This window comes from Lolium perenne, chromosome 1 (assembly GCF_019359855.2).
Source record: "Lolium perenne isolate Kyuss_39 chromosome 1, Kyuss_2.0, whole genome shotgun sequence".
In the NCBI taxonomy this organism is placed as follows: Eukaryota; Viridiplantae; Streptophyta; class Magnoliopsida; order Poales; family Poaceae; genus Lolium; species Lolium perenne.
Genome location: NC_067244.2, coordinates 32,348,308 through 32,376,068, shown reverse-complemented (window position 1 = coordinate 32,376,068; position 27,761 = coordinate 32,348,308). Strand labels below are relative to the sequence as shown.

General features: G+C 44.0%; 1 long non-coding RNA gene across 1 annotated transcript; it reads right to left on the bottom strand.

The window, feature by feature from the left end:
• Window positions 1-10,890: 10,890 nt before the first annotated feature.
• LOC127345654 (uncharacterized) lies at window positions 10,891-12,173 on the bottom strand. Its single transcript, XR_007878793.2, has 3 exons — window positions 12,049-12,173; window positions 11,418-11,497; window positions 10,891-11,320 (listed from the first exon to the last, which is right to left on the bottom strand). It is a non-coding gene; the product is annotated as an uncharacterized lncRNA (long non-coding RNA).
• Window positions 12,174-27,761: the final 15,588 nt, after the last annotated feature.

Below are 27,761 nucleotides of genomic sequence, written 5' to 3'. Positions count from 1 at the left end.
CTTGAGATTGGCAAGCTCAAATGCCGCTTCCCTTTCCAACTTCTCCCTCTTCTCAATAAGATCTTGTGCCGCACCAAGTTGGGCTAAGAGAGCCCCAACATGAATCTTGGTATCCCCTTTCATGTTAGAGAGAAAAGAATCCAAAGAATCCAAACCCATAATCTCACGTTTAACGGTGAGACTAGTGGCATCATCAATATATAAGGCATTAGTTGAAGATGATGGTTTGGAAGGGGATTTTACCTCCGTGGATACCTTTGCCATAAGGCAACGTGCATTGTTGGTGACGAGGTTCTCATTCGGAGAGTCGAAGAGGGAGATAGAGGGAATGGAAATGGCGATGGCGGCCACTCCCTCTCCTTCCTTGTTGGAGTGCTTGTCCTCATGCTCTCCATCTTCATCGGAGGAGTACTCTTCTCGAATGATGAAGGCTCTAGGCTTCTTGTTGGAGGAGACCTTGTCGTCATCGGACCTTGGGGAGAACTTGGAGAATCCTTTGGAGAGTGACTTGTGCTTATCCTTTGGGATAAGCCTTCCACCATGATCTTCTCTTCTCTCAAACATACAATCCGCGACAAAATGATTCTTGTCGCTGCAATTGTAGCATGTTCTTCCCTTTGCCCCCTCCCTTGGGCTCTTGGAGAATCTTCTTGGAGAATCACGTGATCTTCTTGGTCTTATGCTTCGGGACATGTTTCCATCCCAAAATTTCTTGGCGACGAGAGCCATGTGCTCATGATAGTTGATCTTGAGATCATCCGATCCCCACTCAACGGGATCCTCATCGCTTTCACTGGCTTCATGCACCTTCATCTTCAATGCAAGGTTGGGCTTGCGGGAGTTGTGGGCGCGAGCAACAAGATCCTCCGCATTCTTCTTGGAAATGTCCAAAGCGATGACTTCGCTAAGGACTTCATCCGATGTCATAGCACGGAAGGAGGCATTTTGGCGGATGGCCATCAACTTCACTTCCTCATAAGGGAGGAGATCGTTGTAGAACTTGCGCTTGATCCAATGGTCATCCACGAACGTTGCTCCAAGATCTTGCATTTGCACGACAAGAGCGATGAGGCGCCGATACATTTCTTTGGGGGCCTCTCCTTCAACCATGACGAAGTTGTCGGCCATGTTGTTCACTTCATCAAAACAAGAGCTTTGGATGCTTGCATTTCCGAGGAAGAGCTTCTCAAGTTTGTCCCATGCTTCCTTGGCGGTCTTGAGCGAGCGGATGTGAGCGCGGTCCTTGGGCGTGATGGCCATGTGAATCATGTTGATGGCGGTGGCGTTGAGTTGGTCATCCACCACATCTCTTCTTGTCAATTTCTTTGGATCTCATGGTGAATAGCCCTCCTCAATGATACGCCAAAGCTCGGTAGAAGTGCTGCGCACATGAGAACGCATTAAGAATTGCCAATTCTCAAAGTTGTTTGACTCAAGTGACGGTGGTGAACCATGCGACAAGATATGTGGCATAGGTATTGGAACGTTTATGGTGTAATCATTTGGTGGTGGCACCGCATGATAACCCCTAGACGTTCCGCAACCGGTGTATCATCATCCTTCCCTTTTCTTGAAGTGCCGGTATCCCCAAGCCCTTCCTTTTGTGAATCTTTTGTCGCTTCCGCGACAAAATCAACAAGAGGAAGGGGGTTAGCTTTTGGTGGTGGATCTTCGGCACTTGCTTTTGGTGGAGGGTTTGGTTTTTGTACAACCAACTCCATCATCATCGCATCATTTGGGCAACGATGGATGACTCCAATATCTTGAGGTCATCCAACATAGCCGTCGTGGAATCTATGGGCGATGATGGAGCGGGTGGCATAAGGGAAGGTGACCCATTCTTATCCGCCTCTTGTTCGGCCATTTCTTAGGCGGTAAAGCCCGAGCAAGAAAACCTTGCTCTGATACCACTTGAATGGATCATAGCGAACAAGAGGGGGGGGGGTGAATGGCGCTACGGCAAGTTTTAGTCTTTTTCAATTTTTATGCAACGGAAGGTAAAGGTGAGAACTTTAGCAATAGGGGTGATCCTACAATGAATATCGGACAAGTGCAACAAGTAAAGGAATCAACAAGATAACGAGAGTAAGGAGCGAGACAACCGGGGGGAGGGGGGGCGAGGCGAGTCGAGGTTTGTTTCCCGCAGTTCCTTCCACAACAGGAAGTACGTCTGCGTTGAGGAGGTGCTAGTCTCACACAAGAGACTAGACGGCCACACCACGAAGGAAGGCCTCACCTTCTTCCTCGAGAGAGCTCCACGGAGGTGCTCTCCCTCTTCCACTAAGGCACCGGTCGAGGCGGTGATTCCTTCACAAGGTTGGGGCGAGCTCCACACACAAGGATGCTCCCAACACCCTATGGATCTAGTGCATCACCAAGCTAGACTCCATAGCTGCACATCTCCAATGCTCCACCATAGGAACCCATCTCCAATGCTCCACCATAGGAACTCTTCCAATGCTCCACCAAGGAACTCTTCCAATGCTCCACCAAAGGAACCCTTCCAATGCTCCACAAAAGGAACTCTTCTCCAATGCTCCACTAAAGGAACCCTACCACCAAGATCCACTAAGGAATAGCTAGTATTGGTGAAATCTCTCTTGGTAGAACTATAGATCGGGGTCTCCTCCACCTATCCTCAAAGTTTGGGCAAGATTGGTTGGATGGGGAAGGAGATCCTCAAGGATTAAGCTCAGAAACAATGGAGGAGAGAGAGAGGGAAGAGATGAAATCGTGTTGGGGAAGAAGGGGCCCTTAAATAGGCTCCTCCAAATCCAACTGTTATGTCCAGTTTTGGCCTAAGCGGTACTACCACTTTGGGTAAGTGGTACTACCGCTCTGAGTTCGAATTTTCCCAGATCTGGTCAAAGGATGCAGAGCGGTACTACCGCTCGAGGTACCGCTCGAGGTACCGCAACAGGGTCCAGAGCTTACTGGATCCAAAGCGGAACCGAAGAGGTACCAGGGCGGTACAGCCGTAACTCGTTTATTGTACCTGAGCGGTACCGAGGGCGGTACTACCGCTCCAGGTACTGCAGGGGTACCGCAACGCGTATTCTGGGTCAATCTCAGTGCAGACTCAGAGCGGTACCATGGCTGGTACCTATAGGGGTAGCGGTACTACCGCTACAGGTACCGGTACTACCGGCCTGGCTAAAACTGGTTTTCTTCCATTTTTCTCTCCAACCATGTTACCTCGCTAAACACACACAAAACCGGAAAACCTATCAACTACGCTTCAGTCTTCCGATCTTGACGTGTCCGGCGAGGTCACCGTGCTCTTGCAAATCTAACAATGATACTCAAGGTACACGGTGAGATATCTCAAGTTTTGTCATCAAACACACAAAACTTGGGGTGTGAATTTTGCTCTTACACTTGGGCTTCCGCCAGCTTTTTCTCCAACTCCGCAATCCTCTCTTTGGCATCGTAAATTTGATTCGCTTGGCCAAGGGTAACGTGGCGCCGCAGAGAGATATTCTTATGGAGCTTATAGTGCAACGCTTGTTGTTCCTACAGCAGTGAGAAAAAAGTTCTTATTGCATATAACTAAGTGTAGATCTTTTCGAAGTATCATTGCCTGAAAATTTCCGACATGACGCTTGGGGGCTACTACAACCCTTTAAAATTTCTCTGGATAGTTTACTCAAAGTATCAAGGTGCAAACTACGATTAGTTTCGCCTAGATACTTGGGGGGCTCCTGGGAAGATTGGTTTACTTTGCGCTTGCAGAGAAGTTGGTCGAAGAACTCGCCAATCTCCCTTTTGTGATTCTGAATGTCGGAACATTCAGCATCAACTTTACCCCATGCGTTGTTTAACATGGAGTTCAGCAGATCTTGCTCGAGCTCCCATTTCTCCGCCTCTGTAAGCTTGTTGAAGAACTTGGTGGAGTACGCCTTGGGTGTAGCATAGAGGTCGGAAGGATCTCCAAAGTTGGCCAGAAATACGATGGCATCATTAGCCGTAGCTTTAGCCTTATCTGTAGAGGTGACTTCCACCTCCTCTGGACCTTTGCCTTGAGCTTCTTCAGGGGTAGCTCGCTTTGTGGTGGAGCAGCTTCCACCTCCTTTCCCGCTGCTCACTAGAATTATTTCCACTTGAGCTTCAGCGGCGGGATCAGGAGTGGGGTGAGCTTCAGGAGAAGTAGGTTGGGGAGCGGTGTTGCAGGTACTTTGGCGGAACTGGAGTGGCGGGGCCAACGGCCGGAGATGCCCGGAGAAAGCTAGTAATTGGCTTCTGGGTAGTACCCGCGAAGCGGTGATCTTCTGGTTCCTGAACCAAGTAAAGAAAAGACATAAGCGATAAGTTTTAGCTTCACAACAAAGATTTTATTTTTCGGAACACTTACGTGGCTCCAGGAAGTTGTGGGCGTGACCCTTTTCCGGATGTAGCCAGTAGCTTGATCCGAGCACGCTCCGCCTTGCTCGAGTCAAGGCGTGGAGGGCTAGATGGAGCGGTGGTTTTTGCCTTCTTGGCGGAGGCCTCGCCGTTGGCTCCGGCATCAGTACCGGAAACCTTGGTGTGGGGACGTTTGTTAGCGCGAGGGGCGGCTTTCTTCTTGGGAGGATGCTCCTCCCCCTCGTCTTCGTCCTCCGAATCCTCCCCCGCCTTTCCAGCGTGTTTAGGAATGCGGAAAATATCTCTAAAGCCTTCCTCTGCCAAGGTGTTGAGCTGAAAGAGGAAGCGTTGAAGAAGTTAGAACAAAACAAATATGAGAAGTAAAATGACTAAGTGAGAAAACGTACCGGAGGGCATTTGTTATTGATGTAGATATCTTTGTTGATCTCCGGGACCTCCTGGCCCTGGGTAAGCTTCACATGTGTCCGGATCCTCTAGTTCAGAGAATCCGTCGGCAAGTTGTCCTTGGTCGCCCGCAGCTGATCGTCGACCCCGGAGTATTCGTAGATCAACCGCTTGTTGAATTTTAGCGACTGAATCCGGCGGGTGAACCAGCTCAAGGTCAGGTCCATTCTGGTTAAACCGTCGTGGACCAGCCAGGAGATCCTTCGAGCCAACCTATCCAGCTCCAGATATTGGGCGAGGATTGGGATGAAGCTCCAGCTGGCGAGATCCTCCGGAGGGTTGTTGACAAAGGCGGGGAGGCTGTCGTGGCAGCCCAAAATGGAAATGTTCTTGAGGTAGAACCATCCGGCGTTCCAGTACCGTACGGACTCATGCGAGGCGAGAGTCGGAAAGATCCTCTTGGTGTGGAGCACGAAAGTCATGCTGCCGCGTTCACCATGATTTTGTCCTTGGTTTCCATGTTCACTCTGTAGAATAACTGCCAAAGACGGACGTCCAGTCGGACTCGGAGGTAGCCTTCGCAGAGAGTTGAGAAATTGGAAAGGATGAGGAAAGATTTTGGACAGATGTTTTGTGGCTGGAGTCCATAGGTGATGAGCACCGATAGGAAGAACTCGGAAGGTGGAAGAGAAAGACCTCGCTCCACCCAAGCTTTGGTGAAGACCCGCTCATCGGGTTCCGGAGTCGGAGTACTGGAGTCTCTGTTAAAGCTCCAGGTATCCGGAGCTATGAGTCCTTCCTTTTCGAAGGCTCTAAGTTTCGACTCGGTGATTTTGCTTGGCCACCATTACCCTTCTCCCCTTCACGGTTCCGAGCCTTCGATCCCTTCTTCTGTTTTGCCTCCTAAACTTTGGCTGCCATCTGAGCTTGCCCTTCTAGCTCCGCTTGTATTTCTTCTAGTGTTGGAATCCGACCGAGAAGGTTGTTGGAAGAGGTGGAGTAAGGTTGAGCTAGCCTAGTATCGGAAATATTTGGCGGAAGGAATGCTAAGGGCTCGACGAAGGTCGGTTCCGTTGAGTTTGGTGGTGGGCTATTCGGAGAACTATCGGTGAACCTAGGTGAGCTAGTGGACATGTTTCCGGTTGCATGCATAATGGTAAAAAACTTAGGAAGCCGGATCCTACTAAGGTCTATCTTCTACAATTCCGGTGGACTTATCGGCAATGGCGTGGCGGTTCCCCGTGATGCCGGCGAAGGAGGAGGACGCAGACTTGACGCGCTGGCCTCCGACGAGACCACGAATCAGCGACAGAGTGGATTTCCCAATCAAAGACGAGCAACTCAGGTTGAGGAAGACCTTGGAGCGGCGGTGCTTGAAGTTTTTCGGGAAGGTGCTCGATGGCGTGAGATCTGTTGGGCGGCGCTGGCATGAGGAAGAAGACGAAGTGGTAAGGTGCGGTGAAAGAGTAAAACTGACAGTGCGAATGGGCTATTTATAGGCCTCGCGCGGAGATTCGTGAGTCGGATCCTACGGTGGGAACGGAACGGTCGCACTGTTGGATGACCGCCATGTGTCTTAGGTCAAATGCGGTGAAATGGACGCAATGGTGACCTAACTGCACGCCTCCGAAATTTCCGGCTAAGATCCGCATATCCGAAAATCCAGCTCGGGAAAAGGGGGAGTTATGTGCGACGTGGGCAAGAAATCTGCTAAGTTGCCGTTATAAAAGGACGAATGATTTCCGGTTGAATGAAGTCGGAAACGATAAAGTTTTGGAAGCGCTTCGAGATTCTCTTCGGATCCGGACAAAGATAGGCGGAGGAATGACGAATCTTGAAGAACTTCGGGGGCTACTATTGTGGGTATACTTTATGGGTATATCAACAACGTGGTCTAGATCCGGCAAGCCCGGGTGGCCCACAGATGGTGATGGTGGCATATGGCCCATCGGGCGGCCCAGTTGCTGTTGATAGAAGATGGATGAAGTCCAGTCCAGGAACAGGAGACGGATCTTAACCGACATATGCAAGTAGTCGGATCCGTGGAGGCCCATGAAGTATCCGGATCCAATATGGCGTATAAGGAAAGGTGGATCCTTGACGTGCACGACAATGTAATATTCCGTAGTTAGGTATCTTGTATTTCGGCTAGGACTCTTCGTGTAAACCCTAGATCCTGGCGCCTTTATAAGCCGGATCCCGGGAGCCCTAGAGGCACAACCACAACTCATTGTAACAACGCGAAAGCGCCCAGATAATTCCAGACAAGCAGCAGTAGGCCCTGTCATCGTGCAGGTGTTCCGAAGCTGGGTGAATCGCGTACCACCGTCCCGAGGACTCTCCGCCCGATGGCCCCTACTTCTTCTCCCCTCGTGAGGATCCCTCCTCCGAGGTACCATCGAATAGGCAGCGACACTACCCCTTGCCTCCTAGAGATCGGGGGCCAAGCCACCATACCTCCAAGACGCAAACCACCATCACGACGTTCGCCATGCCGATGCTACTCCAGACGAACCAAAAATCCACCACGCCATGGCGCCTGGCAGCCACACCATACCCAGGCCCGGAGGTGACGGCTTGCATCGTCCCTAAGCGCGAGGGGACAAGAAGGCCCCTCTGTCAGCGTCGATGACCAAGCTTTTCCAGCCGCACCCTATGGTTGCAGCGAGAGGAGGAGGGAAATGCGAGGGGCCGGCAATGAGGGATATGGTTTTAAAAGGAGAAGAAGTCTCACCTTCTTCTCCAAGCCAATTCCATGAAGGTTAGAGGCCATTTCCTTATGGCTAGCTTTTTCTCCACTCCGGAGATGAGAAGTTCCACAACCACTTCACAAGCTCCACGAAGGAGAAGCTCGGGTCTCATCACAATCTTCCACGAAAAGGTTACCGGAACGCCAACCACCAAGCCAACTAAAAGGTCACCCCTCTAAAAGTAACAAGCTCGCGGTCTCTCACTCAAACTAATCGTAATGGAGAGCTCAACACTATGCGAGGAATCAAACAAGAACATCAAAGGTGTTCAAATCCTTCACACTCAAATCACACCCAAGCAACAAGTGCTAGGGAGGAATTAGAGAGGAAGAACAACGGTGGAGGTCAACCAATGACTTCAAGATATAGATCCCAAGGGTTCCTCTCGCTTAGAGGAGGAATGGATTGGTGGAAGTTGTAGATCTCATTATCCTCTTTCAAAGCCCTCAAAAAGATGCAAGAATCATAGGAGGGAAGGGATAGGAAGCAAGCTTAAGGGGTTCTCAGCAATGGTGGTCAAAAATATGTTCAAACATTGGGGAAGGAGCCCCTTTTATAGGAGAACCAAATATGATCGTTTGGGGGAAAAACGAGTTGCCCCGAATTTTTACAGAAGAATTTTGGTCGGCACCAGTGCAGAGCCCGACAAAGAACGGACCAAACCGGCGATAGGCCCGATAGGCCAAAATTATTGACGACAGAAAACTGGTTTATGAAAACGGTGATATTTTTTTGCTCTGGACTCCGATTTTGGCAAACTTGGCCTTTTTGAAAAGCTAAGAACAAGATCTATCTAATAGAGACTATACAACCCAATATAATAAATACCGAAAGTGGGGAGATGTGAAACCTCCCAAAGTGAAGAACCGATAAAACCTCCAACCTCAAAAATTCAATAGAAGATGCATACGAATTCCGTTTTCGGTGAACTTGGGCTTGTTAAAAAGCTAGCAAAAATCTCAAGAACCTCACACGGAGAAACACCAATAAGAAGGGGATGCAAAGTATGCAAATTATTGAGCTCCATAAGATAATATGATCAAGTTACCCAACCGAACGTCCCTCTTCATAGTGCTGTTATCTATCGTATAACCCGGTCTCCTAACAACCACCTTGAAACCGGATAAAGGAAAACCTAGCAAGATCATACCTTTTCCTTGCGCACCTTGCTTGATCTTGATGACAATGCTTCAAGACCCATTCAAGACGGAATGCTTTACTTGATCATTGTTGCTTCGTGAAGACACATCGTTAGCTCCCCTATACACATTAAGGCATGTCTTAACATGTCCATTATCACAAAATGGATGGCAATATTCAAGCATGATATTATTGATATGCTCATCTTGAACTTTCCCTTATCAACCTTGATGACGATCATGACTTGATGTCATCCTCTCATGGGCTCTATGAGATCTAACTTTTGATGCATGCCCATGCATGGAAAGATATCTAACCCACATACACAACTCAAACACACATATATAACGGGTTAGTTCACAAAGCATACTTGAAAAAACATGATCCAAAGTGGTACAATCTGTATGCTTCATGTGTTGACCAACTTGAATTCAAACTTGAGGTACATGAAGAAAACTCTTACACCTGTAATTATAATATCTTGAGGTACATAAAGAAAACTCGTAATTTGATTGTGTGTTCTAAATCTTGCTCAACCATATCTTAACTCATGAGACTATGATGACATCCGCTTAGAGCCATATCTTGAATTTTCTCTTGAAATCAAACTCCCAAGATCTCGATCATGTAATATTCTTCTCCTCGGATCGATGATCTTGATGCCAATACCAAGGTATATCTTTATCTTCATGGCATCCACACTTGATCCAACACACGGAATATTCATTCATATAAACACAACGAAAACATTAGTTCACAGGGATTGCCGTTAGTTACTAAACCACACATAGGGGAAATATACGTTTACAGTTTTCCCTCCTAGTCGCCTTTGTGGTGGTGGGGTGGGGGGGGGGGGGGGGACTTCTCACGTGGTTTGTTGTGAACAAAGTACCAAACTTATTTTGTTGTTCATATCTTTCTTTTAGTTCCCATTTGACTCTCCATGCCACGAGGTACATTTTCAGTTACTAACCGATCAAATGTGTGAGGAACGCGGCAAGGAAAGTATTTTTGTTACTGTACAATCAAACATAGCCTCAGAAGTGAGAACCAGCGCTTTCATATAAAAGAATGTTGTGTCCTAGAATCGAGCAGCGGTGAGCTTTTAGCTTTTTGAAAAAATAAAAAAATGTTATTTGACAAATATGTCCGGATGTAGCCAACAATGCATACTAGAAGTGTGCGAAAATCTCAATGGAAAATACTTCGTATTGTAAGATATACAAAAATAATAAGAGTGTGGATCCCACTATATATAGTGAACAATGCACATTTGAGAAGTCAACAATTTGTCTTTTTTTTGTAGCACAAGAATACAAGGAATTTTGCATTAGGATTTAGCACGCTGGCATGATACATTATATTATTGGCTACATCCTGATTTTTTAGAAATTGTTTTTTAATCTTTGAAATGGCGTTTTCAATTTTTTTAAAAAAATAAAAAGCCACCTATAGCACGAGCTTTGAAGTGTTTTATGCTGTTTCGGGCCTTAAATAAGTTCCTTACAGAGTTGCTAGGCGAAAAAATCACCAGGACATATCGTCCCATGCATATGCCTGAAAATGTTTGTGTTCAGCTGTCCATTCTAGCCAAAATTGAGTTGTAATGGCGAGCAAAATTGGCGTCAGTTATTTTACCGTTGGTTTCTTAAGTGCATTGCTAGCGATGTCTATCTGCAGAGTATCATACGCAGTACTTTGAATGAGGAATGTCAACCGTATGCTTTATTATACTGAAACCCTAACTATCCAGTCAGATCACATGATCAGTTTACTTTTCTTTTGGCGGGAAATATCACATGATCAGTTGGTGGTGTCACACCACACGAGCAGTTTGACAGCCACGTACATGTGGAGAGGGCAAAATGTCTGCAGCAGAAAAAAGCCTGCACATATGCTGGTAATGCAATGAAATGATTTCGCCGGAGAAGATAAGAAAAGCTGCATATATGTTGGCCCTGATAACAAGACAAAAGATAGCCTGCGCCCTGTTTCCTCTCATGTGCATACATGCATGCATATGTACATACTCATACATGATAACCTATGAATGAAAAGCTCAGTTAGATAGGTATGACAAGCTATTCCTTTGCATAAGTTGCAAGATCAACATATAGAGACATGTCAAAGTTATACTCCCACTATAGCAAACAACCATGTTCAAATTAATGAGAGGTGATTGATCAATATGGCCATTACATATTTGGTAGCTGGGCCATATATATAATTAAGTAGCTTTCTCGTGGAAATAAAGTGTGCTTAATATTGTGAATTTTTATTCCAACATCATCTCTCATAGATTGTCAGACAGAACATGCATGAAATAGCTCAGGAGGGATAGAAGGGAGAAGAAAGTGTGAGGTTGGAGACACCAGGGGATGAGAGAAACATGAAGAGAGGGCCTTACAAGGTCAAGAAAAGGCCTTACAAGGTCAAGAACGTTAATTCTGGCACGAGTGGTGACCAGAAAATGGACTAAAGATATGGGTGAAGTTGTAGGGATAATAGAAAGCTCAGTGGGGATAACACCATCTTATGGGCTATGATGTAGTGCTCGCTTGTACTTGCCACCACAAAGGCGGCGTTTTTGCGCCATTTTCTTCCTTTAAGAAGTCAAGGCATACTGTTCGTTGGTGATGATCATGAACAGAGAACATGTTGGATGCTTCTTCCCTCTTCTCAATCTGGATGGGGGAGAGGGAGTAGAAAATAATGAGATAAAAATTTCGCATGAGTACACTCTTTTCTCTCTGGAAGTAAAGGTAGCACCCCACAACTTACAGTATTATGGCGACCGATCCAAGATCCAGGGTTTTCATCATCCAGCGAATTCTCATCGCTGGCCATCTTGGAAAGAAACACTGCAGGAAGGCAAGGAAAAATGCACATGGTGTATCACGGTCATCGATCAATTCATCAGCAGTGCAAGAAAGAGGATGCTAGATGCAGAACAAATAGAGGGGGAGATATAAAGAACAACCAATCAGCCATTTAGTACTAGAAGATCAAGAAGACAAAGATGTTCGAGACTTGGAAGAACTACACATGCATTGAGAATATCTACAGGCAACACGTAGCTGAAAGAAATCGCTTCGGCGAAATTACATGCCTTGAAGAAATCAGGATGTATTATAAGGCACACTAATAAATAATAACATGAAGAACAAACACATCGAAAAAGCTACACATAGACAAGAAATAGCCAATAAACTATCGATCTGTTCAGAGAACTTACTTGTGATTTTGTGAATCTATGACATGCTTATATTGTAGTGACAAAAATACAAGAGAGCATCAGCAACCTAGCTAGATAACTAGCTATGCGAAGTAAAAAAAAAGTGAGGCTTCGTCAGTAAGAACATGAGAGCCCCGAAAGAAAGAAAGGAAACAGAGAGTTCATTAGAAATCTCACCTGCTGCTGAGTTGGCGACGAAGATATCTTTGCAGAATCTTCAGATATGTAGTACTAGTGGTAGAGAAGGCTCGTCTCCTTGCTGCTCCTCACCTGGGTGCATATTTATACTCAGAAACAGAGGGTAGTGGGATATCTATGGATTGGTATAGAGGGTTCCCCTTTGAGCTGGAGGTAGGGACAGGTGGCTCCCTTTTAGCCTGGCTCTCAGGAGGAGAATCTATGTCCTTTTTTTTTCTCTCCTCCCGATATCTTTGTCTTGATTGTGTGTACTTAAGAATATAAATTAGAGTAGGTTCAGCAGCTGCTTACAGAATATTAAGAAACTTGAGTACCTAGAGGGTTGGGTTTGATTTCCTGTCTCTTGGTTAACTGGACTTACAAGCATCTGATTTTCTAATTTGGTGTGCATGCATGGCCTAACTGTAATCGTTTAATATTTAAGAGGTCTAGCAAATCACTAGAAATTGTCTTAATTAATTACTGAAAAGAGTTCTAGATAATAACTGATGAGAAGCGAGGACTGGTCACACGTGCATGGAAATTTTCCTTTGGTGAGAATTGCAAATTTTCACTGAGACATGGCTAGCAACTAGAAAGCACTCAGTTAAATCTCTTCCTTTTTAAATTTAGTTCCTCTTCAAGTGAAGGAGAGGTGCTAGCTGCCTCACCAACTCCCATAATTAGGACAGCGCCTACTATTGTACTATTGCTCAAACTAAGAGGCGCTCAGTATGACAGTATATTGCACGAACTGAGAGTGCTCCAAACTCTGAAGCCATTAGGTGGCATGCACGTGGAGGAGCACGCAATTTAGAGCGAGGTATGGAAGAAGAGCTAGGCGTCGTCCTCGTGCCAAGTCCCCATGCAGAGCTCTTCTCTCTGGCTTGCTGCTCATGGGGAATGGCAGATCATATATGGCGCGTGGGGTCTTCGAGACACCATTCATGGAGGCAAGAGTGAGACATGTTGCAGGCACTGCGCACCTCCTGATTTCACGAGGCCCCTGAGACCCGAAGTCTCCTCAAAATTGATAGCTAGCGAGATGTACTCAGAAATATATCATGTGAATAAATGGAAAAGTTTCGTGCTCTGGTCGAGTACGTAGTGCTCCCGTTGCCCTACTTGCCGCCTATATTTTCTGAATCTGCCCGAGACACAGCTGTGTTGCGCGTGTCATTTGACAGAGGTAGTGAATTTCAACGTCCAATGATGTAGATCATGACATCTCATCTCCATTGGGCCCAACGTATCATTTTTTTCAAAATCGGTGTATAAATTCGGTCAAAAAGTCAGTCCTTTCAAAGTTATCGTCGTTTCCTTTTTGAAATGGATCCACGGACAAATCCATGTGAATTTAAACAATAATCCTTTCAAAATTGAACCAAATATATAAGGGGTATCGAGAACTACAATATTGCATAAATACATTGTAAAAAATTATTATGATGGATCCATGGACATTGATTTTGTATTTATATCTTGATATTTCTGTGCATATACTTGGTTAAATTGGAGAGTTTTGACTCAATATATGGGTGAGTGGGAGTATTTGTTAGGGTTATTACATTGGTAGAAAAATGGCCTTCCGTCCAGCCCCATTAGTCGTCAAAATAAAGGAACCGCGACTAATGGGGTGACGAACCGCGACTAAAGAGCTGGGCCCAGCGCGCTCGCTGGCCAGCTGGTGGACGGGAGGGGCTTTAGTCGCGGTTGGCCAGGCCAACCGCGACTAAAGGTCCTCAGGCCTGGCCCGAAGGCCTTTAGTCGCGGTTGGTCAGGCCAACCGGGACTAAAGGCCCATCCCTATAAAAGGGATTCAGCTCACAGCACTTAGCCATTTGGTGCCACTTCTCTTCACAAGCTTCACAAGGGGGTGTAGGTTTGCTTTTGGTTTCTCTTATGCACACAAGGTGTTTTGATAAAATGCCCCAAGAGCATGAAACAAACATGATATGAAGTGTTGGAGCCACACTTGAGCTTCCTCATTTATTTTTTTCTCCTCGATCGCGGTTAGCAACTTGAACCTTTCATGCATGTGTGTCATTGATAAAATATGCATGTGTGTAGTTCATTGTTTAATTTATATTGTTTGTAGCTACTTAGTTTAACAAATGCATGATGGTTAATTATATATTTTATATTATAATAATGCAGATGAATCGGCAATGGATGTACGGTAACCGACTCTCCGGCGAGTTCACTACGGGTTTGAAAGATTTCCTCGTAGTGGCTAATGCGAACAAGCGAGGGGGGGGGGGGGGTTTGTTATCTGTCCATGTGTTGCATGTAAGAATCAGAAGGGTTACTCTTCCTCAAGAGATGTTCACATGCACCTGCTTGGGCACGGTTTCATGCCAAGCTATAATTGTTGGACCAAGCATGAAGAAAGAGGGGTTATAATGGAAGAAGATGAAGAAGGGGATGATTTCATCGATGAAAGCTATCTTGCTCATTTCGGTGATACTTTCATGGAGGATGCTGAAGGTGAAGGGGAAGGTGAAGAAGAGGCACGTGATGAGCCCGTTGATGATCTTGGTCGGACCATTGCTGATGCACGAAGACGCTGCGAAACTGAAAAGGAGATGGAGAATTTGGATCGCATGTTAGAGGATCACATAAAGTTGTTGTACCCCGGATGCGATAATGGTCTGAAAAAGCTGGGCTGCACACTGGATTTGTTGAAATGGAAGGCACAGGCAGGTGTAGCTGACTCGGCATTTGAAAACTTGCTGAAAATGTTGAAGAATATGTTTCCAAAGAATAACGAGTTGCCCGCCAGTACGTACGAAGCAAAGAAGGTTGTCTGCCCTCAAGGTGGACCGGTGCCGAAGATACATGCATGCATCAACGACTGCATCCTCTACCGCGGTGAATACGAGAATTTGAATGAATGCCCGGTATGCACTGCATTGCGTTATAAGATCAGAGGCGATGACCCTGGTGACCATGTTGAGGGCGAGAAACCCAGGAAGAGGGTTCCCGCCAAGGTGATGTGCTATGCTCCTATAATACCACGGTTGAAACGTCTGTTCAGGAACAAAGAGCATGCCAAGTTGTTGCGATGGCACAAAGAGGACCGTAAGTCGGACGGGGAGTTGAGACACCCCGCAGATGGAACGCAATGGAGAAAGATCGACAGAGAGTTCAAAGATTTTGCAGCTGATGCAAGGAACATAAGATTTGGTCTAAGTACAGATGGCATGAATCCTTTTGGCGAGCAGAGCTCCAGCCATAGCACCTGGCCCGTAACTTTATGCATCTACAACCTTCCTCCTTAGTTGTGCATGAAGCGGAAGTTCATTATGATGCCAGTGCTCATCCAAGGTCCGAAGCAACCCGGCAACGACATCGATGTGTACCTAAGGCCATTAGTTGATAAACTTTTACAGCTGTGGGGCAGACCTGGTGTCCGTGTGTGGGATGAGCACAAAGAAGAGGAATTTGACCTACAAGCGTTGCTTTTCGTAACCATCAACGATTGGCCTGCTCTTAGTAACCTTTCGGGACTGTCAAATAAGGGATACAATGCATGCACGCACTGCTTACATGAGACTGAAAGTGTACATTTGCCAAATTGTAAGAAGAACGTGTACCTTGGGCATCGTCGATTTCTTCCGAAAATTCATCCAGTAAGAAAGAAAGGCAAGCATTACAACGGCAAGGCAGATCACCGGCAAGCATTACTCTCTTGTTCATTTAATTTTCTTTGCCTCGTAGGGTTTGGAGACGGTTCTCAGATCAAAAGGTCGGTGAATTCAAAAAAGAGCTACATTTCATGCGGTCAAAGGCTAAGAATGGTGGCAATATTCAGCCACCGGGGACCAATCTATGTGGATACTATGTCTGTGAGATGATCCGGAGATACACCTCTGAGCGCGTTCCGAGTGATACCAATGCTCAGAGGAATAACCTCCGGATGATGCTTAGTCCAGAAGCTCGCTTCCGACCACTTCAAGAGGAACTAGCTGAATGGTTCACGAGGGAAGTCCTCGATCCTAAAGGAGAACACCATTACGAGGACGTAGAACTATACATGCATTAAATTATGTATGGAAACTTGTTCAAACTTGTATATGGTCATCCGATGATATTGAATATATATTGTATATTCCTCTTGAATTCTTTTTGGTTCTAATTTCAAATTTGTTTGAAATTGTACATTCATATGCATGTATGTAGTACCGTAGAATATGTGAAACTCCTTAAAAATTACAATAAAGCACAAAAGAAATAAAACAATACAAATTAAACAGAAAACAGGTTTAGGGGGGCAGGTTTAGGGGGGGCTAAAACCCTAAACCTGCGGCGGCCTTTAGTCGCGGTTGGCCAGAAGAACCGCGACTAAAGGTCCTCCGCCCCGACGGTCGCCTGGCGCCCACGTGGACGGGCCTTTAGTCGCGGTTCTTAAGCAACCGCGACTAAAGGGGGGCCTTTAGTCGCGCTTATTTGGTCGCGGTTGCGCAATCGCGACTAATGGCAGTTGCGAACCGCGACCAAAGGCCCTTTTTCCACCAGTGTAATGTCAATGTGACCCAAAATCATCAAATGTAGCCTAGGTAGCCTGAGAATTTAAACAATAATCCTTTCATTTTTCTTGATTCAAACTTTGAAACTCTTGATTTTGAAGTTTCAGAAAATTTTGAAAAAAAATATGTAGCCGTAGAGAATGTTCTAATCTACCAATGTGTAAATGTTCATATTGAAATACATTATATTTTGCTCTCAGTAAAAATAACAAAATCTCACAAAATGACAAAATTTAGATTTGAGTGTACTGTTCGTTCACTACGGGAAAAACTGCCAAACTGCCATTGCCGTGTACTGTATCTTTGCCGTGTGTCATCTTTGCCGTTTTGGCCACGGCAAACACAGACACGAGCGCACCGGTAAATATATGATTCACGGTGATACGTCTCCGACGTATCGATAATTTCTTATGTTCCATGCCACATTATTGATGATATCTACATGTTTTATGCATACTTTATGTCATATTTATGCATTTTCCGGCACTAACCTATTAACGAGATGCCGAAGAGTCAGTTGTTGTTTTCTGCTGTTTTTGGTTTCAGAAATCCTAGTAAGGAAATATTCTCGGAATTGGACGAAATCAACGCCCAAGGGCCTATTTTCACACGAAGCTTCCAGAAAACCGGAGGACTAACGAAGTGGGGCCACGAGGCGGCGCCACAGTAGGGCGGCGCGGCCCAAGCCCTGGTCGCGCCGGCCTAGCGTGTGGGCCCCTCGTGACTCTCCCGACTCTGCCTTTCCGCCTACAAATAGCCTTCGTCGCGAAACCCCCAGTACCGAGAGCCACGATACGGAAAACCTTCCAGAGACGCCACCGCCAATCCCATCTCGGGGGATTCAGGAGATCGCCTCCGGCACCCTGCCGGAGAGGGGATTCATCTCCCGGAGGACTCTACACCGCCATGGTCGCCTCCGGAGTGATGAGTGAGTAGTTCACCCCTGGACTATGGGTCCATAGCAGTAGCTAGATGGTTGTCTTCTCCTCATTATGCTTAATTGTCGGATCTTGTGAGCTGCCGAACATGATCAAGATCATCTATCTGTAATGCTATATGTTGTGTTTGTTGGGATCCGATGAATAGAGAATACCATGTTATGTTGATTATCAATTTATATCTATGTGTTGTTTATGATCTTGCATGCTCTCCGTTACTAGTAGATGCTCTGGCCAAGTTGATGCTTGTAACTCCAAGAGGGAGTATTTATGCTCGATAGTGGGTTCATGTCTCCGTGAATCTGGGGGAGTGACAGAAGCCCCTAAGGTTATGGATGTGTTGTTGCCACTAGGGATAAAACATTGATGCTATGTCCGAGGATGTAGTTATTGATTACATTACGCACCATACTTAATGCAATTGTCTGTTGTTTGCAACTTAATACTGGAAGGGGTTCGGATGATAACCTGAAGGTGGACTTTTTAGGCATAGATGCATGCTGGATAGCGGTCTATGTACTTTGTCGTAATGCCCAATTAAATCTCACAATACTCATCATATCATGTATGTGCATGGTCACGCCCTCTCTATTTGTCAATTGCCCAACTGTAATTTGTTCACCCAACATGCTATTTATCTTATGGGAGAGACACCACTAGTGAACTGTGGACCCCGGTCCATTCTTTTACATCGAATACAATCTACTGCAATACTTGTTCTACTGTTCTCTGCAAACAATCATCATCCACACTATACATCTAATCCTTTGTTACAGCAAGCCGGTGAGATTGACAACCTCACTGTTTCGTTGGGGCAAAGTACTTTGGTTGTGTTGTGCAGGTTCCACGTTGGCGCCGGAATCCCTGGTGTTGCGCCGCACTACATCTCGCTGCCATCAACCTTCAACGTGCTTCTTGGCTCCTACTGGTTCGATAAACCTTGGTTTCTTACTGAGGGAAAACTTGCCGTTGTACGCATCACACCTTCCTCTTGGGGTTCCCAACGGACGCGTGTTGTACGCGTATCACACGGCAACGACGAAAGAGAGCGCACGACAAAAAAAAGTGGCACGGCAAAGGACCAACACAGTGCACGGCAAAGATAGGCTGCACGGCAAAGCCGCTGGCACACGACAAAGCATAAAAGGCATCGCCGTGCATGCCTTTGCCTAGTGTTTTTAGGAAACGCATGATACGTCTCCGACGTATCGATAATTTCTTATGTTCCATGCCACATTATTGATGATATCTACATGTTTTATACATACTTTATGATGTTTTTATGCGTTTTCCGGAACTAACCTATTGACGAGATGCCGAAGGGCCAGTTCCTGTTTTCTGCTATTTTTGGTTTCAGAAATCCTAGTAAGGAAATATTCTCGGAATCGGACGAAATCAACGCCAAAGATCTTAGAATCCCCGGAAGCATCCAGAACACCTGAGAGTCGCCAGAGGGGGGCCACAGGCCCACCAGACCATAGGCCGGCGCGGCCTGGGGGTGGCCCGCGCCCCCCTATGGTGTCGTCGCCTCGTTGACCCTCCGACTCCGACTCTCCGCCTATATAATCGTCTCTGACCTAAAAACATCGACCAGTTCGACGAAACCAGAGAAAACCATCCAGAGCCGCCGCCATCGCGAAACTCCAATTCGGGGGACATAAGTCTCTGTTCCGGCACCCTGCCGGGACGGGGAATTGCCCCCGGAGTCGTCTCCACCGCCGTCTCCACCGCCATCTTCACCGCCATCGCTGCCTCCATGATGAGGAGGGAGTAATTCACCCCCGGGGCTGAGGGCTCCGCTGTAGCTATGTGGTTCATCTCTCTCTTTGTGATCAAGTTGAATATCATCTATGTGCTACTCTAGTGATGTTATTAAAGTAGTCTATTCCTCCTCCATGATGTAATGTTGGCAGTGTGTGCATCATGAAGTACTTGGTTTATGCTATGATTGTGATCTCTTGTAGATTACGAAGTTAACTATTACTATGATGGTATTGATGCGATCTATTCCTCCTTTCATAGTGTGATGGTAGAAGTGTGCATGCTATGTTAGTACTTGGTTTGGTTGTGTTGATCTATCTTGCACTCTAAGGTTATTTAAATATGAACATTGAATATTGTGGAGCTTGTTAACTCCGGCATTGAGGGTTCGTGTAATCCTACACAATGGTGTTCATCATCCAACAAGAGGGTGTAGAGTAGTCCTATTATGTGATCATTGTTGAGAGTGTCCACTAGTGAAAGCAGGATCCCTAGGCCTTGCTTCCAAGCATCGAATCTCCGTTTGTTTACTGTTTTGTTGAATGTTTACTCGCTGCCATATTTTACTCAGATTGCTATTATCACTCATACTCATCCATATTACTTGTATCTCACTATCTCTTCGCCGAACTAGTGCACCTATACATCTGACAAGTGTATTAGGTGTGTTGGGGACACAAGAGACTTCTTGCTTTGTGGTTGCAGGGTTGCTTGAGAGGGATATCTTTGACCTCTTCCTCCCTGAGATCGATAAACCTTGGGTGATCCACTTAAGGGAAATTTGCTGCTGTTCTACAAACCTCTGCTCTTGGAGGCCCAACACTGTCTACAAGAATAGAAGCTCCCGTAGACATCAAGCACTTTTCTGGCGCCATTGCCGGGGAGGAAAGGTAAAAGGCACTCATACTCCGGTTCCAGGTAACTGTACTTTTCTGGCGCCATTGTGTTTGTGCTCGAAGCTATTTCCTTTAGATCCTGCAATTGCATCTTTTTGTTTCTTGTTTACACTAGTTTGGCATAATGGACAACAATGAGCTTCTTACTTTATTTCCTGATTTAAGACATGGATGGTTTGATCCGAAAATTAAAAAACCCATGGAACATATTAGTATGAACGCAATCACTGCTAATGCTATGAATAAGTCTAAGCTTGGGGAAGCTAGTTTATATAAAAATAATCTTTTTTGCTCTTCAGCTTTTGAAGAAATATTTTGCTCTGATAATGCTTTATCTCCCATATGCGATAACTCTAATGATGCTTCTGATATTTTAAATCCACCTACTGCAAGTACTTCTTTCAAGATACCCATGAAAATTATTGAACGTGTTATGGATAACCGCTATGAAGGGGATGGAACTGTCCATCCTAAAGATCATTTACTGTTTTTGCATGAATTATGCGGGTTATTCAAGTGTGCAGGTATCTCTATGGATGAAGTGAAGAGGAAGCTATTCTCCGTTTGTTTATGCAGTAAAGCAGCGCATTGGTATAAATTGTTGGAGAATAGTCATTCTCTTGGTTGGGAGGAAATTGCATCTCTCTTTTATTCTAAATTTTATCCTCCTCATGAAGTGCATATTGATAGGAATTATATTTATAACTTTTATCCTCGTGATGGAGAGAGTATTTCTCAAGCGTGGGGGAGATTGAAATCACTAATGCTCAAATGCCCCATTCATGAGCTTCCCCGTAATGTTATTGTTAACAATTTTTATGCGAGGCTTTCAGGACAACACAAGGACTATCTGGATGCATGTTCGGAGGGATCTTTCACAAGCAAGGAGGTTGAAGCTAGGTGGGATCTTCTTGATCGGATTAAGGAGAACGCTGAAGGATGGGAGAACAATGAAGGTAAAGAGTCAGGTATAAATTATGATTATGAATGCATTGAAGCTTTTATGGATACCGATAAATTTCGAAATATGAGTGCTACTTATGGTCTTGACTCTCAAGTTGCTACAAATCTTTATAAATCCTTTGCTTCTCATTTTGAATTGCCTAAGAAGAATTTTGATAAGTATCATGAACCTTTTAAAGAGGCTTGCATGAAGAATGAAATTGTTGTTAATTATTGCAATAAGCATGCTCAAACTCCTAAGAATGCTATTTCCTATAAGCATGTTAATTTTTGTGGAATGCATAGACCTTGTGGAATTAATCAAGCCAAAGATGAATATTGCATCCATCATATTAATGAAAAAACTAGAAAGTGGCTTAGGGCTCTAGATGATCTTGGTAAAAAAGTTTGTGCCCTCTATCCTTTTATTTGTGAAGTTTGCCATGAAGTGGGTCATTTTAATTTTCAATGCTCCTCCAATGATAATTTGAACCCAATGAGTGCTGCAAATTTGTATTGTGATGATGAAATTACTCCTAATCAGCATGATGAACTTACTTTATTTTTGGGGTGTGAAGAACTGTCGAGAAAAATCTCTTTGTTACATATGAGTGATCTTGATATTGATGATGTCCTGCATGGGTGTTTTTCTTATTGCATTGATAATAGCCATACAAATACTTACATACAAAATATTTTAGAAGATGACACCTTGCCGAAATATGATAGGACCGCTATGTGTTTTGAACTAATTAATGGAAAGGAGGAATCCTCCCAAGTTTCTTCTATTGTTTCTAAAAGTAAATCAGGTTATGCGGACAAGCCACCCTTCAAGCCTCTTCCTCCTAAAGAAGAGAACGGGGAGAAGGAAGAGAAGAAGAAGAAGAAGAAGAAGAAGAAGAAGGGAACGAAGAAGAAGAAGAAGAAGAAGAAGGAGAATAAAAAGAAAGAGGTAACGGCGTATCCCCGCGTGAATGAGATAACGCTAGGTAACCGTAAATATGTTGCTCCTAATAATTATTGTGATAATGAATCTGAATACGATGATCTTCCTATGCCCTTTACATACATTAGCGATCATGATTTGAATGGGCACATTACTTTTGATATTGCAAATCTCTGGGAAACTAATTCTGAAAATGATGATGATAATAATTGCCATAGTGTTAGTGCTATCCATGCTTCCTCCCATAATGATATAGAAAGCTCCAAGCTTGGGGAAGAGGTGTTTGAAAATCCTTTTGCTACTGGTCATTATGTTCTTGATACATCTCCTTCTAATAACAATGATGGTATGGTCATAGATAAACCGACTGTGAAAGATAACTATTCTATTTCTTATGATGACACTGTGCCTCCAATCTTTGATGATTATTATAAAGAATGCTATGATATAGGTTATAACTATCCTTATGAAACTTGTCATAGTCATGATTGGATTACCAAAAACAATTCTTTTAATATGCAACTTGTTTACCATGTTCAAATTCTTGATAATAATCTTGCTCCAATTACTATTAATGAGAAGAACTCTTCTTATGCCAAAATTAATGATACTTCTATGCATATGAACCATGATAAGAATGTTTTAAGTGATGGGTATATTGTGGATTTCATCAATGATGCTACTGAAAGTTATTATGAGAGAGGGAAATATGGTTATATGCATCTTAATAATATTAAGTTTCCCCTCTTTATGTTGAGAATCTTGAAGTTACTCGTGTTTTATCCTCTTATGCTTGTCACTTTGTTCTTCATGAATTCATTTGTGTACAAGATTCCTCTGCATAGGAAGCATGTTAGGCTTAAATGTGTTTTGAATTTGCCTCTTGAAGCTCTCTTTTGCTTCAAATACTATTTCTTGCGAGTGCATCATCAAAACTGCTGAGCCCATCTTAATGGCTATAAAGAAAGAACTTCTTGGGAGATAACTCATGTGTTATTTTGCTACAGTACTTTGTTTTACATTTGTGTCTTGGAATTTGTTTACTACTGTAGCAACCTCTCCTTATCTTAGTTTTGTGTTTTGTTGTACCAAGTAAAGTCGTTGATAGTAAGGTTCATACTAGATTTGGATTACTGCGCAGAAACAGATTTCTTTGCTGTCACGAATCTGGGAAAAATTCTCTGTAGGTAACTCAGAAAATTATGCCAATTTACGTGAGTGATCCTTAGATATGTACGCAACTTTCATTCAATTTGAGAATTTTCATTTGAGCAAGTCTGGTGCCTCAATAAAATTCGTCTTTACGAACTGTTCTGTTTTGACAGATTCTGCCTTTTTATTTCGCATTGCTTCTTTTGCTATGTGGGATGGATTTCTTTGTTCCATTAACTTCCAGTAGCTTTGGGCAATGTCCAGAAGTGTTAAGAATGATTGTGTCACCTCTGAACATGTGAGTTTTTGATTATGCACTAACCCTCTAATGAGTTTGTTTCGAGTTTGGTGTGAAGGAAGTTTTCAAGGGTCAAAGAGAGGAGGATGATACACTATGATCAAGAAGAGTGAAAAGTCTAAGCTTGGGGATGCCCCGGTGGTTCACCCCTGCATATATCAAGAAGACTCAAGCGTCTAAGCTTGGGGATGCCCAAGGCATCCCCTTCTTCATCGACAACATTATCAGGTTCCTCCCCTGAAACTATATTTTTATTCCATCGCATCTTATGTGCTTTGCTTGGAGCGTTGGTTTGTTTTTGTTTTTGCTTTGTTTGAATAAAATGGATCCTAGCATTCATTGTGTGGGAGAGAGACACGCTCCGCTGTTGCATATGGACAAATATGTCCTTAGGCTTTACTCATAGTATTCATGGCGAAGTTTCTTCTTCGTTAAATTGTTATATGGTTGGAATTGGAAAATGATACATGTAGTAATTGGTAGAATGTCTTGAATAATTTGATACTTGGCAATTATTGTGCTCATGTTTAAGCTCTTGCATCATATACTTTGCACCTATTAATGAAGAAATACATAGAGCTTGCTAAAATTTGGTTTGCATAATTGGTCTCTCTAAAGTCTAGATAATTTCTAGTATTGAGTTTGAACAACAAGGAAGACGGTGTAGAGTCTTATAATGTTTTCAATATGTCTTTTATGTGAGTTTTGCTGCACCGCTTCATCCTTGTGTTTGTTTCAAATAACCTTGCTAGCCTAAACCTTGTATCGAGAGGAAATACTTCTCATGCATCCAAAATCCTTGAGCCAACCACTATGCCATTTGTGTCCACCATACCTACCTACTACATGGTATTTCTCCGCCATTCCAAAGTAAATTGCTTGAGTGCTACCTTTAAATTTCTATCATCTACCTTTACAATATATAGCTCATGGGACAAATAGCTTAAAAACTATTGTGGTATTGAATATGTACTTATGCACTTTATCTCTTATTAAGTTGCTTGTTGTGCGATAACCATGTTCCTGGGGACGCCATCAACTACTCTTTGTTGAATATCATGTGAGTTGCTATGCATGTTCGTCTTGTCTGAAGTAAGGGAGATTTACCACCAAAATGGTTAGAGCATTGCATAATGTTAGAGAAGAACATTGGGCCGCTAACTAAAGCCATGATCCATGGTGGAAGTTTCAGTTTTGGACAAATATCCTCAATCTCATATGAGAAAATTAATTGTTGCTACATGCTTATGCATATAAGAGGAGTCCATTATCTGTTGTCTATGTTGTCCCGGTATGGATGTCTAAGTTGAGAATAATCAATAGCGAGAAATCCGATGCGAGCTTTCTCCTTAGACCTTTGTACAGGCGGCATAGAGGTACCCCTGTGTGACACTTGGTTAAAACATGTGCATTGCGATGATAATCCAGGTAATCCGAGCTAATTAGGACAAGGTGCGGGCACTATTAGTATACTATGCATGAGGCTTGCAACTTGTAAGATATAATTTACATAACACATATGCTTTATTACTACCGTTGACAAAATTGTTTCTTGTTTTCAAAATCAAAGCTCTAGCACAAATATAGCAATCAATGCTTCCCTCTGCGAAGGGCCTTTCTTCTACTTTTATGTTGAGTCAGTTCACCTATTTCTCTCCATCTCAAGAAGTAAACACTTGTGTGAACTTTGCATCGATTCCTACATACTTGCATATTGCACTTGTTATATTACTCTATGTTGACAACTATCCATGAGATATACATGTTACAAGTTGAAAGCAACCGCTGAAACTTAATCTTCCTTTGTGTTGCTTCAATACCTCTACTTTGAATTATTGCTTTATGAGTTAACTTTTATGCAAGACTTATTGATGCTTGTCTTGAAGGTACTATTAATGAAAAGTCTTTGCTATATGATTCATTTGTTTACTCATGTCATTTACCATTGCTTTGATCGCTGCATTCATTACATATGCTTATAATAGTATGATCAAGGTTATGATGGCATGTCACTCCAGAAATTATCTTTGTTATCGTTTACCTGCTCGGGACGAGCAGAAACTAAGCTTGGGGATGCTGATACGTCTCCGACGTATCGATAATTTCTTATGTTCCATGCCACATTATTGATGATATCTACATGTTTTATACATACTTTATGATGTTTTTATGCGTTTTCCGGAACTAACCTATTGACGAGATGCCGAAGGGCCAGTTCCTGTTTTCTGCTATTTTTGGTTTCAGAAATCCTAGTAAGGAAATATTCTCGGAATCGGACGAAATCAACGCCAAAGATCTTAGAATCCCCGAAAGCATCCAGAACACCCGAGAGTCGCCAGAGGGGGGCCACAGGCCCACCAGACCATAGGCCGGCGCGGCCTGGGGGTGGCCCGCGCCCCCCTATGGTGTCGTCGCCTCGTTGACCCTCCGACTCCGACTCTCCGCCTATATAATCGTCCCTGACCTAAAAACATCGACCAGTTCGACGAAACCAGAGAAAACCATCCAGAGCCGCCGCCATCGCGAAACTCCAATTCGGGGGACAGAAGTCTCTGTTCCGGCACCCTGCCGGGACGGGGAATTGCCCCCGGAGTCGTCTCCACCGCCGTCTCCACCGCCATCTTCACCGCCATCGCTGCCTCCATGATGAGGAGGGAGTAATTCACCCCCGGGGCTGAGGGCTCCGCTGTAGCTATGTGGTTCATCTCTCTCTCTTTGTGATCAAGTTGAATATCATCTATGTGCTACTCTAGTGATGTTATTAAAGTAGTCTATTCCTCCTCCATGATGTAATGTTGGCAGTGTGTGCATCATGAAGTACTTGGTTTATGCTATGATTGTGATCTCTTGTAGATTACGAAGTTAACTATTACTATGATGGTATTGATGCGATCTATTCCTCCTTTCATAGTGTGATGGTAGAAGTGTGCATGCTATGTTAGTACTTGGTTTGGTTGTGTTGATCTATCTTGCGCTCTAAGGTTATTTAAATATGAACATTGAATATTGTGGAGCTTGTTAACTCCGGCATTGAGGGTTCGTGTAATCCTACACAATGGTGTTCATCATCCAACAAAAGGGTGTAGAGTAGTCCTATTATGTGATCATTGTTGAGAGTGTCCACTAGTGAAAGCAGGATCCCTAGGCCTTGCTTCCAAGCATCGAATCTCCGTTTGTTTACTGTTTTGTTGAATGATTACTCGCTGCCATATTTTACTCAGATTGCTATTATCACTCATACTCATCCATATTACTTGTATCTCACTATCTCTTCGCCGAACTAGTGCACCTATACATCTGACAAGTGTATTAGGTGTGTTGGGGACACAAGAGACTTCTTGCTTTGTGGTTGCAGGGTTGCTTGAGAGGGATATCTTTGACCTCTTCCTCCCTAAGATCGATAAACCTTGGGTGATCCACTTAAGGGAAATTTGCTGCTGTTCTACAAACCTCTGCTCTTGGAGGCCCAACACTGTCTACAAGAATAGAAGCTCCCGTAGACATCAACGCACAGCAAAGTAAGTCTTTGCCTAGTGTTTTTAACAAACGAACGGCACTTTGCCTAGTGTAAGCACACGGCAAAGATGTAAAACTGGATTTCTTCTTATCTCAAAAGGTGTGGTGTGGTATAGTTATTAACAACTGGACACTTAGCCTAGTGGCAAGGTTGCATGCTTTCCCTACTTTGCATCCTAGGTTTGAATCTCAAACCACCCAGTTTGGAGCCTTTTTTTAGATAAAACATGTTTGACACACGGTAAAGAAGCGACCTTTGCCGTGCGACATCGCACGACAAAACATTTGTCGTGCAACGTTGGCGAGGCGCACGGCAAAGAAAGCCTTTGCCGTGCATATAGGCCCCTTTGCCGTGCAAGTAGTGGTTACTGTTCACCAATGCTGAAATCAAGATTTGTTATATTTGCTGATCCCAAAATACAACATATTTGATTCTTAAAGTTTACACACTTGTAGAGTACAATATTATCTAAATCACAGTATTTTTCGAATTTTTTAACATGTCTGAAAAAAAAGTCGTAGGTTCAAAAAATGGCCTACATGTAGCCCGGGCTACAAAGTCCATTCTCCAATGTGATCCTTTTAATTGTATTGTAGTTTTGATTAATTTAACTTATGTGTTGCAATTGTGATGTCATTACGACATTTGAGTTGCATATGTGAAGTTTGTCACCCACCTAACTTAGAGTACTCACTGAATTTTCGACTCTCGGATACCCACTCTCACTACTAAGC